Here is a 14,238-nt window from a genome sequence, read left to right on the forward strand (position 1 = left end):
TAAAAGAATACCAGCCATATTGGATTAGGGAGTACTCCTGGGCTCTTGAGCTGTGTGTACCAGCGCATTTTCTGTTCTGCTTTGGCCTGCTCGAGCCCTATGCCTTGAAGTGCCCTAATATGGTGGGTCATCTCCAACCTCAATAAAACAAAATCAGAATTACTTTGTAAACATAGATTATTATATGAATTATATACCTATGTTCCCAAATGCAGTAATGGAGCATTGATTATATATACATTTTTTTCCAGCTTGGCTTACTTTTTCCTTTTTTTGTTTTTAACATTGTGGTAAAATACACACAACAAAATTGACTATCTTAATCATTTTTAAGTGTACAATTCAGCAGCATTAAGCACATTCCTATTGGGCAACTATCAACACTATCCATCTCCAGGACCCTTTTTTACCTCGCAAAACTGAAATTCTGTATCCATAAAACAATAACTCCCTATTCCCTCTCCCACTAAGCTCCTGGCAACAGCATTAATTTGAAATATAGAAGATTGTCTGAGGCCAATATCTATGGGAGCTTGTACTCCAAAATGTGAGACATTTATTATGCCTCTTGTTCTTGCAAATCACATTTGGAGGATCCATTGATCAGATTTGCTGTTTGTTCTACATATTTTTACAAAATCAATACTGAAATAAGATGGAGGTAAAGTCACTCTTTGGACCTAGGGAGTTTTTAAGGTGCTGTCAATATGTCACCACAGAAAAGGAAAATAACATTTTGCAAGAATTTTTAGACTTCAGTTTATTTTGTCTTTGACACCTCTGACCATCTCTACAGTTTAGAGGTAGTAGTTTAGGTTGATAAAAATTTTCCCAGCCAGGCGAGCTGGCTCATGTCTGTAATCCGAGCACTTTGGGAGGTGGAGGTGGTGGATCACCTGAGCTCAGGAGTTTGAGACCATCGTGGCCAACATGGTAAAACCACATCTCTACTAAAAATCCAGAAATTAGCTGGGCATGGTGGTGCATGCCTGTAATCCCAGCCATTCAGGAAGCTGAGACAGAAGAATCACTTGAACCCAGGAGGCAGAGGTTGCAGTGAGCCAGGATCACGCCATTGTACTCCAGCCTGGGCAATAAGAGTGAAACTCTGTCTCAAAAAAAANAAAAAAAAAAAAAAAAAAAAAAAAAAAAAAAAAAAAAAAAAAAAAAAAAAAAAAAAAAAAAAAAAAAAAAAAAAAAAAAAATTCTGTATAATTTTTAACTATTTATAAAGGTAATTATTTGGAATGAATAGGTGTATTAGTTTCCTAGGGCTGCTGTAACAAAAAACACAAAACAAACAAAAGTCTATTCCCTCCCAGTTCTGGATGCTAGAAGTTTAAAATAAAAATGTCAGCAGGTTGGTTCCTATTGAGGGCTCTGAGGTCATGCCTATTCTGTGCCTCTCTCTTAGCTCCTTTTGACAAACAGGAATCTTTGTTGTCCCTTGCCTTACAGATGCATCACTCTAATCTTTGCCTCCATCTTCACGGGGACATTTTCCCTGTGTCTTCACATAGTTGTCTTCTTATAAGAATACCAGCCATATTGCCATCCGGGTTCAAGTGATTCTCCTGCTTCAGCCTCCTGAGTATCTGGGACTACAGGTGTGTGCCACTATGCCAGGCTACTTTTTTTTATTTTTAGTAGAGACAGGGTTTCACCATGTTGGCCAGGATGGTCTTGAACTCCTGACCTTGTGATCTTTCCACTTTTGCCTCCCACAGTGCTGGGATTACAGGCATGAGTCACCATGCCCAGCCCCTAATTTGTTATTTTCTATTTGTTTCCAATGTTTTTGTTCTTCTCTTCTTTCTTTCCTATATTCTTTTGGATTATTTAAATACTTTTTAGTACTCAATTTCACTTTGTATTATATTTTTGGTAGTTTTTTTCTCTTTTTAATGAAATTATTAAAGTGAAGTAGTCTGAATACACTGGTTAAAATAATTATTTGTTTATTTTTTCTTTATAACTTCACTTGCAAACCTGGGCAGATTTATGAGGCACTGTGAGCTTAACCTCTTTTGGATTGAGACTAATACTCCAAACCACATTGGATTTATATAACACCAGCCACTTTGATAAAAAGCATTCTACTTGACTGACTCTATCAACTCACTGGCTTTTTCTGTAGTCAAATTCAATAAAAATAAAGTGAGAGCAAAGATCTTTTGTTCAGGAGATTCATGTCAGCTGAAGAAGTAGCAACAGACTTAGGACAACATAAAAGGTTAAGCCATTTTACCAATACCATTCTCAAACTTGAAAAGTTACATAGATTTTCATGAGCTTATAGTTTAGTAGATGCAGAGAATATTTGTGAAACTAAAGAAGGTGAATAAATAGAAATATAGTACATCTATCTATCTATAGGGATAAATCAATCGAGTAAAAATGTCACTTCTCCTCAAATTAATCTATATTAAGTTTAATACTGGCCACAACTGTAATCCTAGCACTTTGGGAGGCCGAAGCAGACAGACCACTGAGGTCAGGAGTTTGCAACTAGCCTAGCCCACATGGTGAAACCCTCTCTCTACTAAAAATGCAAAAATTAGCCAGGCATGGTGGCATGCACCTGTAATTCCAGTTACTTGGAAGGCTGAGACACGAGAATCCCTTGAACCTGGAGGTGGAGGTTGCAGTGAGCCAAGATTGTGCCACTGCACTACAGTCTGTGCGACAGAGTGAGACTCTGTCTCAAATAATAATAATCATACCAATAAAATTCTAAAGATTTTTCATCAAAATTGAGATAGTAATTATAAATCTTATGTGGAAGGGATATTATGAAAGAAGAGCTAAGCCAGTCTTGATAAAGCAGAACAGAGAAGGGAGACCCACACTACCAGATATCAAGATATATTACAAAGATACAGAAATAAAAATTGCAGTATTAGCCGCCTAATAGAAAAAGTAATCCATGAAAGGGAATAGAGAGCATAGGAACAGATCAATGAGAACTGGTTATATAACAAAGGTGACATTATAAATAAGTGGGCAATGGAAAGCTTGTTTGATACGTTGCATTAGAACAGGTGGCTTTCTGCTTGCAAAGTTATATCCCTGTTTCACAGTGTATTAGAAAACAAATTGAAGTATAAATGTAAGAACAAAACAAAGTAAAATACACAGAGGTTGAAACCTGTCAGACTTTAATAGGAAAAAATATTTTTATGATCTGAAGCAAAAAAAGTTTTTAAATTTTAGAATATTTTTTCTAGTCATATTTTGAGTCATGGAAAAAGATAACACATTAAAATTTGTAGGAACTGTTTTGAAATATATATATATTTTAAGATTTTATATATATATATATATATATATATATATACATATATATGAATGAGGAGAAAGAAATCTATCCCCTGCCTCACCTAGTATTTCCTCTTCTTTTCCCCTTTCCCTAAGTGTTCTATAAGACAATTCAAAGACTCCAGGCAAAAGTTTTTCTAGTACATTTTTAACTTTGCTCTTTTTTTGACAATAAATAACATAAATAACATGCATATGATATTGTACCTCATGTTCTCAAAACTGTTATCTGATACAAACTTTAACACAATTTCAACAGAACTAAATATTTTTCTCTTAGTGATAACTTTTTAGAGAGGATATGAAGCTAGAACAAAAAGGCAAAAACTGGTGGAATATTAGCCTGCTCCACTTTTCCTGTACCCTGTTCCTTCACTTCTTGGAAACTTTTTTCCAAGAATTTTGCCAGCGCATCATGAAAGAAAATATATATGATTTGTCATGTTTACTAATGCTCTAACTTTGATTTTTAAACTTTTATCATCTAAATAAGAGTTAGAATTATTACTTGCAAAGCCATTGGCTTGGAAACTATTTTCATGAGAAATCATATCTCATTTGATTAAAATAAAGACAGAAAATTCAACCTCAAGGAAAACTCATTTGTCTTCTACGAGTAGTATTTCAGAGAGTCAAAGAAATTAGAGGTGGAAAAATCAATTAGAACTAATCTACCAGCTTGTCAGAAAGGATTGCTTTCTACAAAATATATTCTAGTTCTTTGTCCAGGTTAATTCTAAAAGTCTCATGGGATGGAGCACTTGTTTTTCCTTTTGAAGTTTTTCCTTTTATCTAATTGACCTTATCAATAATCTTTTTTTTTTTCTAGCATCTAACCTCCATGTTAGCTATTACTTCTATACTATTACTTTTGATCATACCTCTTCCTATACAAACGTCCTTCCCCCCCTCAAGTTCAATTTTTATGATCTCAGATATTTGCAAGGAACTAGCCTTCTTTCATTTAACCTAATGACAAATGTTTGCTTGTTATAATAATCTCTTAAAAGAAATCTTTAGATCTTTTTCCTCCATCTTCCTTTCTTTTCTTATTTTGCAGACCTTGTAATGAGGCAATTAAAAGTGAAGATACTTGGCAGGAATAAATAGAAAAAGGAGACTATAAATCCCTTGCTTTATCAAGGAGACTATCAATGCCTTTGCAAATTAGCGATATATATCTTATCCATCTCTGGGATGAGCAGAGCATTTTTCTCTTGTAAATGATTTCTAGTTCTTTTTAAATGTCTTCTCTCTCAGTGTTCTTCATTTCAGATTCCCCATTTCTATTTAATTATGTTTATATGAATTTTAAATGGAGCATTTTTTCAGGTTGGATGGTGTAATTTATGTACCCTTTGAACATGAAGGTGATGGTTTTCCTCTGTTCACAAGATTTAAATTCTTGCCCTTATTGTGCAGACAATTAATTGTGAGGCACCATGCACACTGGTACGCTGGAGTCAAGTTTCTGCTGTCTGATGATAAGCAAAAGAGAGATTCTAGAAGGGGTGAGAGATATCATATAACCAGAGAAGGAGAGTGCCCTGAGCAGAACAACATAAATTCTTTGTAGCCAGAACCAGTTTGATAAAATGCCAGTGTCTAAATAACAACTCCTGGTAACCTGGGCGAAGGGCAGGGACAAAGAGTGTGATGAATTTTATTGTGTGTTTTGTGCTCATTTAATTGAGTTTCTATGAATTTGTGTATAGAGCCTTCTATTACCATTGTTCAAGAATGATGAAATAAGTGTTTATGAAATTTACTAAGTATGTTTTTCAATATTGAAAATGTACAGAAACATTTAATTAGCTTTCTATGCTTACCAGGAGACTGTCAGGTCTTTAAATAACAAACAAACAAAGATGTTGTAGAGTTTCCTAGAAAAAGGAAACTATGTACTTCCTTTCATAGGTAAAAGCCTATGCTCTAGAGAGAGACTGCCTTCTTCAAATTCTGCCTCTGTCCCTTAATAGCTGTTTGACCTTTAGAAAGTAACTTCACTCCTCTGGTCTCAGTTTCCTTTATTATAAAATAGTAATCCAGCCTATCTGAGGAAAAACTGAATTATAAATTGAGACTAAATTGCACTGTTTGGGTGGTTTTGTTTGTTTGTTTGCTTTTTGAGACACAGTCTAACTCAGTCGTCCATAAAGTGGCATGATCTTGGCTCACTACAGCCTCTGGCTCCTGAATTCAATCAATTCTCTTGCCTCAGCCTCCCGAGTAGCTGGGATTACAGGTGTGCACCACCATGCCTGGTTAGTTTTTGTATTTTTAGTAGAGAAGGGGTTTTGCCATGTTGCCCAGGCTGGTCTCAAACTCTGTGAGCTCAAGTGATCCACTGGCCTCGGCCTCCCAAAATGATGGCATTATAGACGTGAGCCACTGTGCCCAGCAAGTTAATGTTTGTAAAGTGCTTAGTACAGTGCCTTAAAATCTAATTTATTTTTTCTTCCTTTCATTCATTAAACAGATATTTATCAAGTGTCTTCTATGTGATATGGCTGAAAATAGGAATTTACAGCATAGCAACAAAGAATGATAAAACATCTAACTGTACTACGTGCTAAGTGCTGCAAAAGCATATGGTAAGCTCTGGAATCAAGAAGTGAGCAGGCCAGGTATGGTGGCTCATGCTTCTAATCCCAGGACTTTGGGAACCTGAGGTAGGAGGATTGCTTGAGCTCAGGAGTTCAAGAGCAGCCTAGGCAAAATAGTGAGACCTCATCTCAACGAAAAGTAAAAAAGTGGTGGTGCGCACTTGTGGTCCCAGCTACCAGGGAGGCTGAGCCCAGAAGGTTGAGGCTATAGTGAGTCATGAACCTGTCACTGCACTCCAGCCTGGGTGACAGAGCAAGACTATCCCAGGCAAAGGTAATGGCATAAGCAAAGGCACCAAAGCTTGTAAGTGCATGATTTGTTTGCCTGTGAATGATCCAATATAGGCAAAGACTATGGGGTGGGTGAGTGGGAGAGGGGATAAGATACTCTTCCTACTTTTGCTAAGTCACAAATGTTCAGGAATGGTGGCCACAGCAAGTGGCCAATGGGGTTGTGCCCTTGGTGACCCACTGTGCCATAGTCTTGTCTGTTATTTGCTGCCAGTCCTCCATAGATCCTGACCTTTTCTTAACCTGATTCTCCATCTTTGTGTTGATGCAGTGAGCTGTCCAACAACAGTCCCATAAATTCTTTTTTTTTCTGGATAAGTTAACCAGAATAAGTTCCTTTTGCTTGTAAGCAAGAGATGTCTCAAACAATAGAGAATTTAATATTTTTGGCCTGTTATCTGAATTTCCCAAACTTTGATCAATATGAAGTACTTCTGTCATAAAATACTTGTATTTAATATGAAAATCAAATTTAAATGTAAAATATAAAAAATTTAAATTAAAAAATTATTTAAAATGGAGCAGGTGGATCCAAGATGGCCAAATAGGAACAGCTCTGGAGTGCAGTTCCCAGCAAGAACAATGCAGAGGGTGAGTGAACACTGCATTTCCAAATGAGTTATTACTGCCCACAGACCAGGAGATTCCCAGGCTGAAAAGTGCTATGAGTTTCCAGCACAGATGTTTCAGCTGGCGCAGTGGGTCTCCACACAAAAACTCACACAAATCTGGGTCACCATTTCAACTGGTGCCTGGAATGCCTGGGAGACAGAACCATCCATTCAACTGAAAAAAAGGGGGCTGAAACAGAGAACCAGTTGATCTGGCTCACTGGATCCCACCCCCACAAAGACTAGCAATCTGAAACGCTCTGGATTGAGAGTTTCACAGCAAGTGCAGCTGGACCCAGGGCAGCCCAGCTCTGTGAGGGGAGGGGCATCTGCCATTACTAAGGCAGTCCACCATTACCAAGGCAGTCTGTCATTACCGAGGCAATCCACTAATACTGAGGCAGTCCACCATTACTGAGGCAGACCACCATTACCTAGGCAGTCCTAACTATACCTCTATAAACAAAACCACAAGGAAGTTCACAGAGCAGCTGGGCAGAGCCCACAGCAGCTGAGCAGAGCCCATGGCAGCTCAGCAATGCCTCTTGGCCACCTCCTTGCTGGGCAGGGCAGCTCTGAAAAAAGGCAGCAGCACGTCAGGAACTTATAAATAAAGCCCCACCTTCACAGGACAGAGCACCTGGGAAAAAAGGCAGTTATGAGTTCTGCTGCTGCAGACTTAAACTTATCTGCCCAGCAGCTCTGAGCGGAACAATGGAGCTCACAGCTCAGCACTTGAGCTCCTATAAGAGACAGACTATCTCCTCAAGCAGCTCCCCAACCCCTGTGTATCCAAAGAGACACCTCATAAAGGAGAGCTCAGGCTGACATCTGGTGGGTATCCTTCTGTGATGAAGATAACAGAAGAAGAAACTGGCAGCAACTCTGACTCTTCTACAGCTGCTGCAGGTGAGCTTCAGGCAAGCAGGGTCTGGAGTGGACCTCCAGCAGTCCTATAGCAGAGGGGCCTGACTGCTAGAAGGAAAACTGAAAAACATAAATAACTTCATCATCAACAAAAAGGACATCCACTCAGAGACCCCATCCAAAAGTCACTAACTACAAAGACCACAGGTAGATAAATCCACAAAGATGGGAAGAAAGGGCAAAAAGGATGAAAACACTCGAAACCAGAATGACCCTCCTCCTCCAAGGGATAACAACTCCTCACCAACAAGAGAACAAAGCTGAATGGAGAATGAGTCTGATGAATTGACATAAACAGCCTTCAGAAGGTGGGTAATAACAAACTTCTCTGAGCTAAAAAAACATGTTTTAACCCAATGCAAAGAAACTAAGAACCTTGAAAAAAGGTTTGATGAAATGCTAACGAGAACAAACAGCTTAGAGAGGAATATAAATGACTTGATGGAGCTGAAAAACAACACGAGAACGTCACAAAGCATACACAAATTTCAAGAGCCAAATCGATGAAGCAAAAGAAAGGATATCAGATATTGAAGATCAACTCAATGAAATAAAACGAGAAGGCAAGATTAGAGAAAAAAGAGTGAAAAGAAATGAACAAAACCTCCAAGAAATATGGGATTATATGAAAAGACCTAATCTATGTTTGATAGGTGTACCTGAATATGATGGAGAAAATGAATCCAAGCTGGAAAACACTCTTTGGGATATTATCCAGGAGAACTTCCCCAACCTAGCAAGGCAGGCCAATATTCAAGTCCAGGAAATACAGAGAACACCATAAAGATATTCCTCAAGAAGAGCAACCCCAAGGCACATAATTGTCAGATTCACCAGGGTTGAAATGAAGGAAAAAATGCTAAGGAAAGCCAGAGAGAAAGGTCAGGTTATCCACAAAGGAAAACCCATCAGACTCACAGTGGATCTCTCAGCAGAAACCCTACAAGCCAGAAGAGAGTGGGGGCTAATATACAACATACCTAAAGAAATGAACTTTCAACCCAGAATTTAATATCCAGCCAAATCAAGCTTCAAAGTGAAGGAGAAATAAAATCCTTTATGAACTAGCAATTGCTGAGAGATTTCATCACCACCAGGCCTGCCTTACAAGAGCTCTTGAAAGAAGCACTAAACATGGAACAGAACAACCAGTACCAGCCACTCCAAAAATGTACCAAATGGTAAAAAGCATTGACACAATGAAGAAATTGCATCAACTAATAAGCAAAACAACCAGCTAGCATCAAAATGGCAGGATCAAATTCACACATAACAATATTAACCTTAAATGTAAATGGGCTAAATGCCCTAATCAAAAGACACAGACTGGCGAATTGGATAAAAAGTCAAAACCCATCAGTGTGCTGTATCCAGGAAACCCATCTCACTTGCAAGTACACACATAGGCTCAAAATAAAGGGATGGAGAAAGATTTACCAAGCAAATGGAGAGGAAAAAAAAAAAAAAAAAGCAGGAGTTGTAATCCTAGTCTCTGATAAAATAGGCTTTAAACCAACAAAGTTCAAAAGAGACAAAGCAGGGCATTACATAATGGTAAAAGGATCAATGCAACGAGAAGAGCTAATGATCCTAAATATATACGCACCCAATATAGGAGCACCCAGAAACATAAAGCAAGTTCTTAACAATCTACAAAGAGACTTAGACTCCCACACAATAATAGTGGGAGATTTTAACACTCCACTGTCAATATTAGACAGATCAATGAGACAGAAAATTAAAAAAGATATCCTGGACTTGAACTCAGACATGGACCAAGCAAACCTAATAGACATCTACAGAACTCTCCACCCCAAATCCATAGAATATATGTTCTTCGTAGCACCACATCACACCTACTCTAAAATTGACCACATAATTGGAAGTAAATCACTCCTCAGCAAATGCAAAAGAACGGAAATCATACAGTCTCTCACACCACAGTGCAATCAAATTAGAACTCAGGATTAAGAAATTAACTCAGGACCACACAACTTCCTGGAAACTGAACAACTGGCTCTTGAATGTTGACTGGATAAACAGTGAAATGAAGGCAGAACTAAAGGTGTTCTTCAAAACCAACGAGAATAAAGACACAATGTACCAGAACCTCTGGGATACATTTAAAGTAGTGTCTAGAGGGAAATTTATAGCAATAAATGCCCACATTAGAAGCAAGGAAAGATCTAAAATCAACACTCTATCATCAAAATTGAAAGAGCTAGAGGAGCAAGATAAAAAAACCTCAAAACCTAGCAGAAGACAAGAAATAACTAAGATCAGAGTAGAATTGAAGGAGTTAGAGACACAAAAAAACCTTCAAAAATCAATAAATCCAGGAGCTGGTTCTTTGAAAAGATCAACAAAATAGCAGACTGCTAGCCAGATTAATAAAAAAGAAAAGAAAGAAGAATCAAATATATGCAATAAAAAACAATAAAGGAGATATCACCACCGATTCCACAGAAATACAAACTACCATCAGAGATTACTACAAACAACTCTATGCACATAAACCAGTAAACCTGGAAGAAATGGATAAATTCCTGGACACTTGTACTCTACCAAGACTAAATCAGGAAGAAGTCAAAACCCTGAAGAGACCAATAACAAGAGCCGAAGTTCAGGCAGCAATTAATAGCCTACCAACCAAAAAAAGCCCAGGTCCAGACGGGTTCACAGTCAAATTCTACCACAGAAACAAAGAGGAGCTGGTAGTACTCCTTCTGAAACTATTCCAAACAATCCAAAAAGAGAGAGTCCTTCCCAGATCATTTTATGAGACCAACATCAACCTGATACCAAAACCCGGCAGAGACGCAACAAAAAAAGAAAACTTCAGGTCAATATCCATGATGAACATAGATGCAAAAATCTTCAATAAAATACTGGCACACTGATTGCAACAGCACATCAAAAAGCTTATCCACCATGATCAAGTAGGCTTCATCCCAGGTTGCAAGGCTGGGATACTTGCATCATACTCAACATACTCAAGTCAATAATGTAATCCACCACATAAACAGAACCAAAAACAAAAACCACATGATCATCTCAATAGATGCAGAGAAGGCCTTCAACAAAATTCAACAGCCCTTTATGCTAAAAACTCTCAATAAACTAGATATTGACAGAACGTATGTCAAAATAATAAAAACAATTTACGACAAACCCACAGCCAATATCATAATGGGCAAAAACTGGAAGCATTCCCTTTGAAATCTGGCACTAGACAAGGATGCCCTCTCTCACCACTCCTATTCAATATAGTGTTGGAAGTTCTAGCCAGGACAATCAGGCAAGGAAAAGAAATAAAGCGTATTCAATTAGGAAAGGAGGAAGTCAAATTGTCTCTATTTGCAGATGACATGATTGTATATCTAGAAGACCTAATCGTCTCAACCCAAAATCTCCTGAAACTGATAGGCAACTTCAGCAAAGTCTCAGGATACAAAATCAATGTGCAGAAATCACATGCATTCCTATACACCAATAACAGACTTAAAGAGAACCAAATAAAGAACGAACTGCCATTCACAATTGCTACAAAGAGAATAAAATATCTAGGAATACAACTAATAAAGGATGTAAAGGACCTCTTCGAGGAGAACCATGAACCACTGCTCAACGAAATAAGAGAGGACACAAACAGATAGAAAAACATTCCATGCTGATGGTTAGGAAGAATCAATATCATGAAAATGGCCATACTGCCCAAAGTAATTTATAGATTCAATGCTATCCCCGTCAAGCTACCTATGGCCCTCTTCACAGAACTGGAAAAAACTACCTTAAACTTAATGTGGAATCAAAAACAGCCCACATAGCCAAGATAATTCTAAGCAAAAAGAACAAAGCTGGAGGCATCACTCTATCTTAGACTTCAAACTACACTACAAGGCTACAGTAATCAAAATAGCATGGTACTGGTACCAAAACAGAGATATAGACCAATGGAACAGAACAGAGGTCTCAGAGGCAACGTGACACATCTACAACCATCTGATCTTTGACAAACCTGACAAAAACAAGCAGTGGGGAAAGGAGTCCCTGTTTAATAAATGGTGTTGGGAAAACTGGCTAGCCATGTGCAGAAAGCAGAAACAGGACCCCTTCCTGACACTTTACACTAGAATTAACTCCACATGGATCAAAGACTTAAACATAAGTCCTAAAACCATAAAAACCCTAGAAGAAAACTTAGGCAAAACCATTCAGGACATAGGCATAGGCCAGGATTTCATGACTAAAACACCAAAAGCATTGGCAACAAAAGCCAAAATAGACAAATGGGATCTAAACTCCAGAGCTTCTATACGGCAAAAGAAACAATCATTAGAGTGAAATGGCAACCAACAGAATGAGAAAAAAATTTTGCAATCTACCCATCTGACAAAGGGCTAATATCCAGAATCTACTAAGAACTAAAACAGATTTACAAGAAAAAAACAAACCCATTCAAAAGTGGGCAAAGGACATAAACAGACACTTTTCAAAAGAAGACATCTATGAGGCCAACAAACATAAGAAAAAATGCTCATCATCACTGGTCATTAGAGAAATGCAAATCAAAACCACATTGAGATACCATCTCACGTCAGTTAGAATGGCGATCATTAAAAAATCTGGAGACAACAGATGCTGGAGAGGAAGTGGAGAAATAGGAACACTTTTACACTGTGGGTGGGAGTGTAAATTAGTTCAACCATTGCGGAAGACAGTGTGGCAATTCCTCAAGGACCTAGAAATAGAAATTGCATTTGACCCAGCAATCCTATTACAGTGTATACATCCAAAGGATTATAAATTGTTCTATTATAAAGACACATGTACACATATGTTCATTGTGGCACTGTTTACAATTGCAAAGGCCTGGAACCAATCCAAATGCCCATCGATGATAGACTGGATAAGGAAAATATGGCACATATACACCATAGAATACTATGCAGCCATAAAAAAATGATGAGTTTGTGTCCATTGTAGGGACGTGGATAAATCTGGAAGCCGTCATTCTCAGCAAACTGACACAAGAACAGAAAACCAAACACTGCATGTTCTCACTCGTAGGCATGTGTTGAACAATGAGAACACATGGACACAGGGAGGGGAGCATCACACACTGGAGTCTGTTGAGGGGGAATAGGGGAGGGACAGCGGGGGGTAGGGAGGTTGGGGAGGGATAACGGGGAGAAATGTCAGATAAGGTGACGGGGGATGAGGCAGCAAACCACATTGCCACGTATGTACTTATGCAACAGTCCTGCATGTTCTGCACATGTACCCCAGAACCTAAAGTGCAATAAAAACTATATATATATATTATTTAGAATGTAAAAAATAATTCATATTGAGACAAAAGGATAAGATGGATAATTAATTATAGTGGGGGCCAGGTGTGGTGGCTCACGCCTGTAATCCTAGCACTTTGGGAGGCCGAGGCAGGCCGATTATCTGAGGTCGGAATTTGAGACCAGCCTGACCAACATGGAGAAACCCTGCCTCTACTAAAAATACAAAATTAGCCGGGCGTGGTGGCACATGCCTGTAATCCCAGCTACTTGAGAGACTGAGGCAAGAGAATCGCTTGAACCCAGGAGGGAGAGGTTGCTGTGAGCCCAGGTAGTGCTATTGTACTCTAGCCTGGGCAACAAGAGTGAAACTCCATCTCAATAAAATAAAATAAAATAAAATAAAATAAAATAAAACCATAGTCAAACACTTTTAAGATAATCTGTATTGTGTGCTTGCCCGTGGGCCAGTATATTATTATGAACTTCATATGCATTATCTCATATACTTGGTAACAATGGTAAGATAGTCATACTATGATTATCATTGTTTTCAGATGAGGAAACCTCACCAAGAGGTTAAGTCGTTTGCCCAAAACTAGCAGTGGGAGAGTGGTCCAGCCAACATTTGAACCTAGGTAACCCGAATACAGCATCTACGCTCAAATCTATGGCATCACAGATGACCTGGTAGCCACCGTTCCCTGAAGGAGTTGAAGGAGCTTTTATACAAGAGGTGGTACCTGAACTGGACCTTAGAGAGTCAGTAAAATTCTACCAGATAAAGAACATATACAAGTGTTAGTCCAGGCTGAGGTTTGTGTGCAAGGGCAGAGTTGTAAAAGGCCACTGCGTGTTTCCTGGAATGCCTCATGGGCATAAGTTGCTGGGGTGTGGGTGTAGTGGGGGTTGGGTATAGGGAGAGGTATGAGCTGGGGACGGGGTGGCTGAACAAAGAGGTTAGTAGTAGGGGAATCCAAATATATTTTTGAAATGGAATAAGGGTTGTTATATTTTTAATTTTCTTTTTCTTTTTAATACCAACCAAACAAGCAGCAGTGATGAAGTGAGGGTTGGTTATGTGAGTCCTTCAGTTTAGTCGTTAAGATTTTATCTTTAAGAAACTAGATGTCATCAGCAGTTTTAAAGGAGGAGAATGACATCATCAGCATCTTTTTAAAGAAAGATCGACTC

At 38.5% G+C, this 14,238-nt stretch overlaps 1 long non-coding RNA gene across 1 annotated transcript in view; it reads left to right on the forward strand.

The window, feature by feature from the left end:
* The window catches only part of LOC108290145, a 48,261-nt gene extending 34,394 nt beyond the window's left edge, over positions 1 to 13,867 (forward strand). The window contains exons 2-3 of the long non-coding RNA XR_001819455.2: positions 5,798 to 5,945; positions 13,602 to 13,867. This is a non-coding gene — a long non-coding RNA (uncharacterized LOC108290145). The remainder of the gene's footprint in view (positions 1 to 5,797; positions 5,946 to 13,601) is intronic.
* Positions 13,868 to 14,238: the final 371 nt, after the last annotated feature.

Source organism: Cebus imitator, unplaced genomic scaffold (genome assembly GCF_001604975.1).
Source record: "Cebus imitator isolate Cc_AM_T3 unplaced genomic scaffold, Cebus_imitator-1.0 Scaffold425, whole genome shotgun sequence".
In the NCBI taxonomy this organism is placed as follows: domain Eukaryota; kingdom Metazoa; phylum Chordata; class Mammalia; order Primates; family Cebidae; genus Cebus; species Cebus imitator.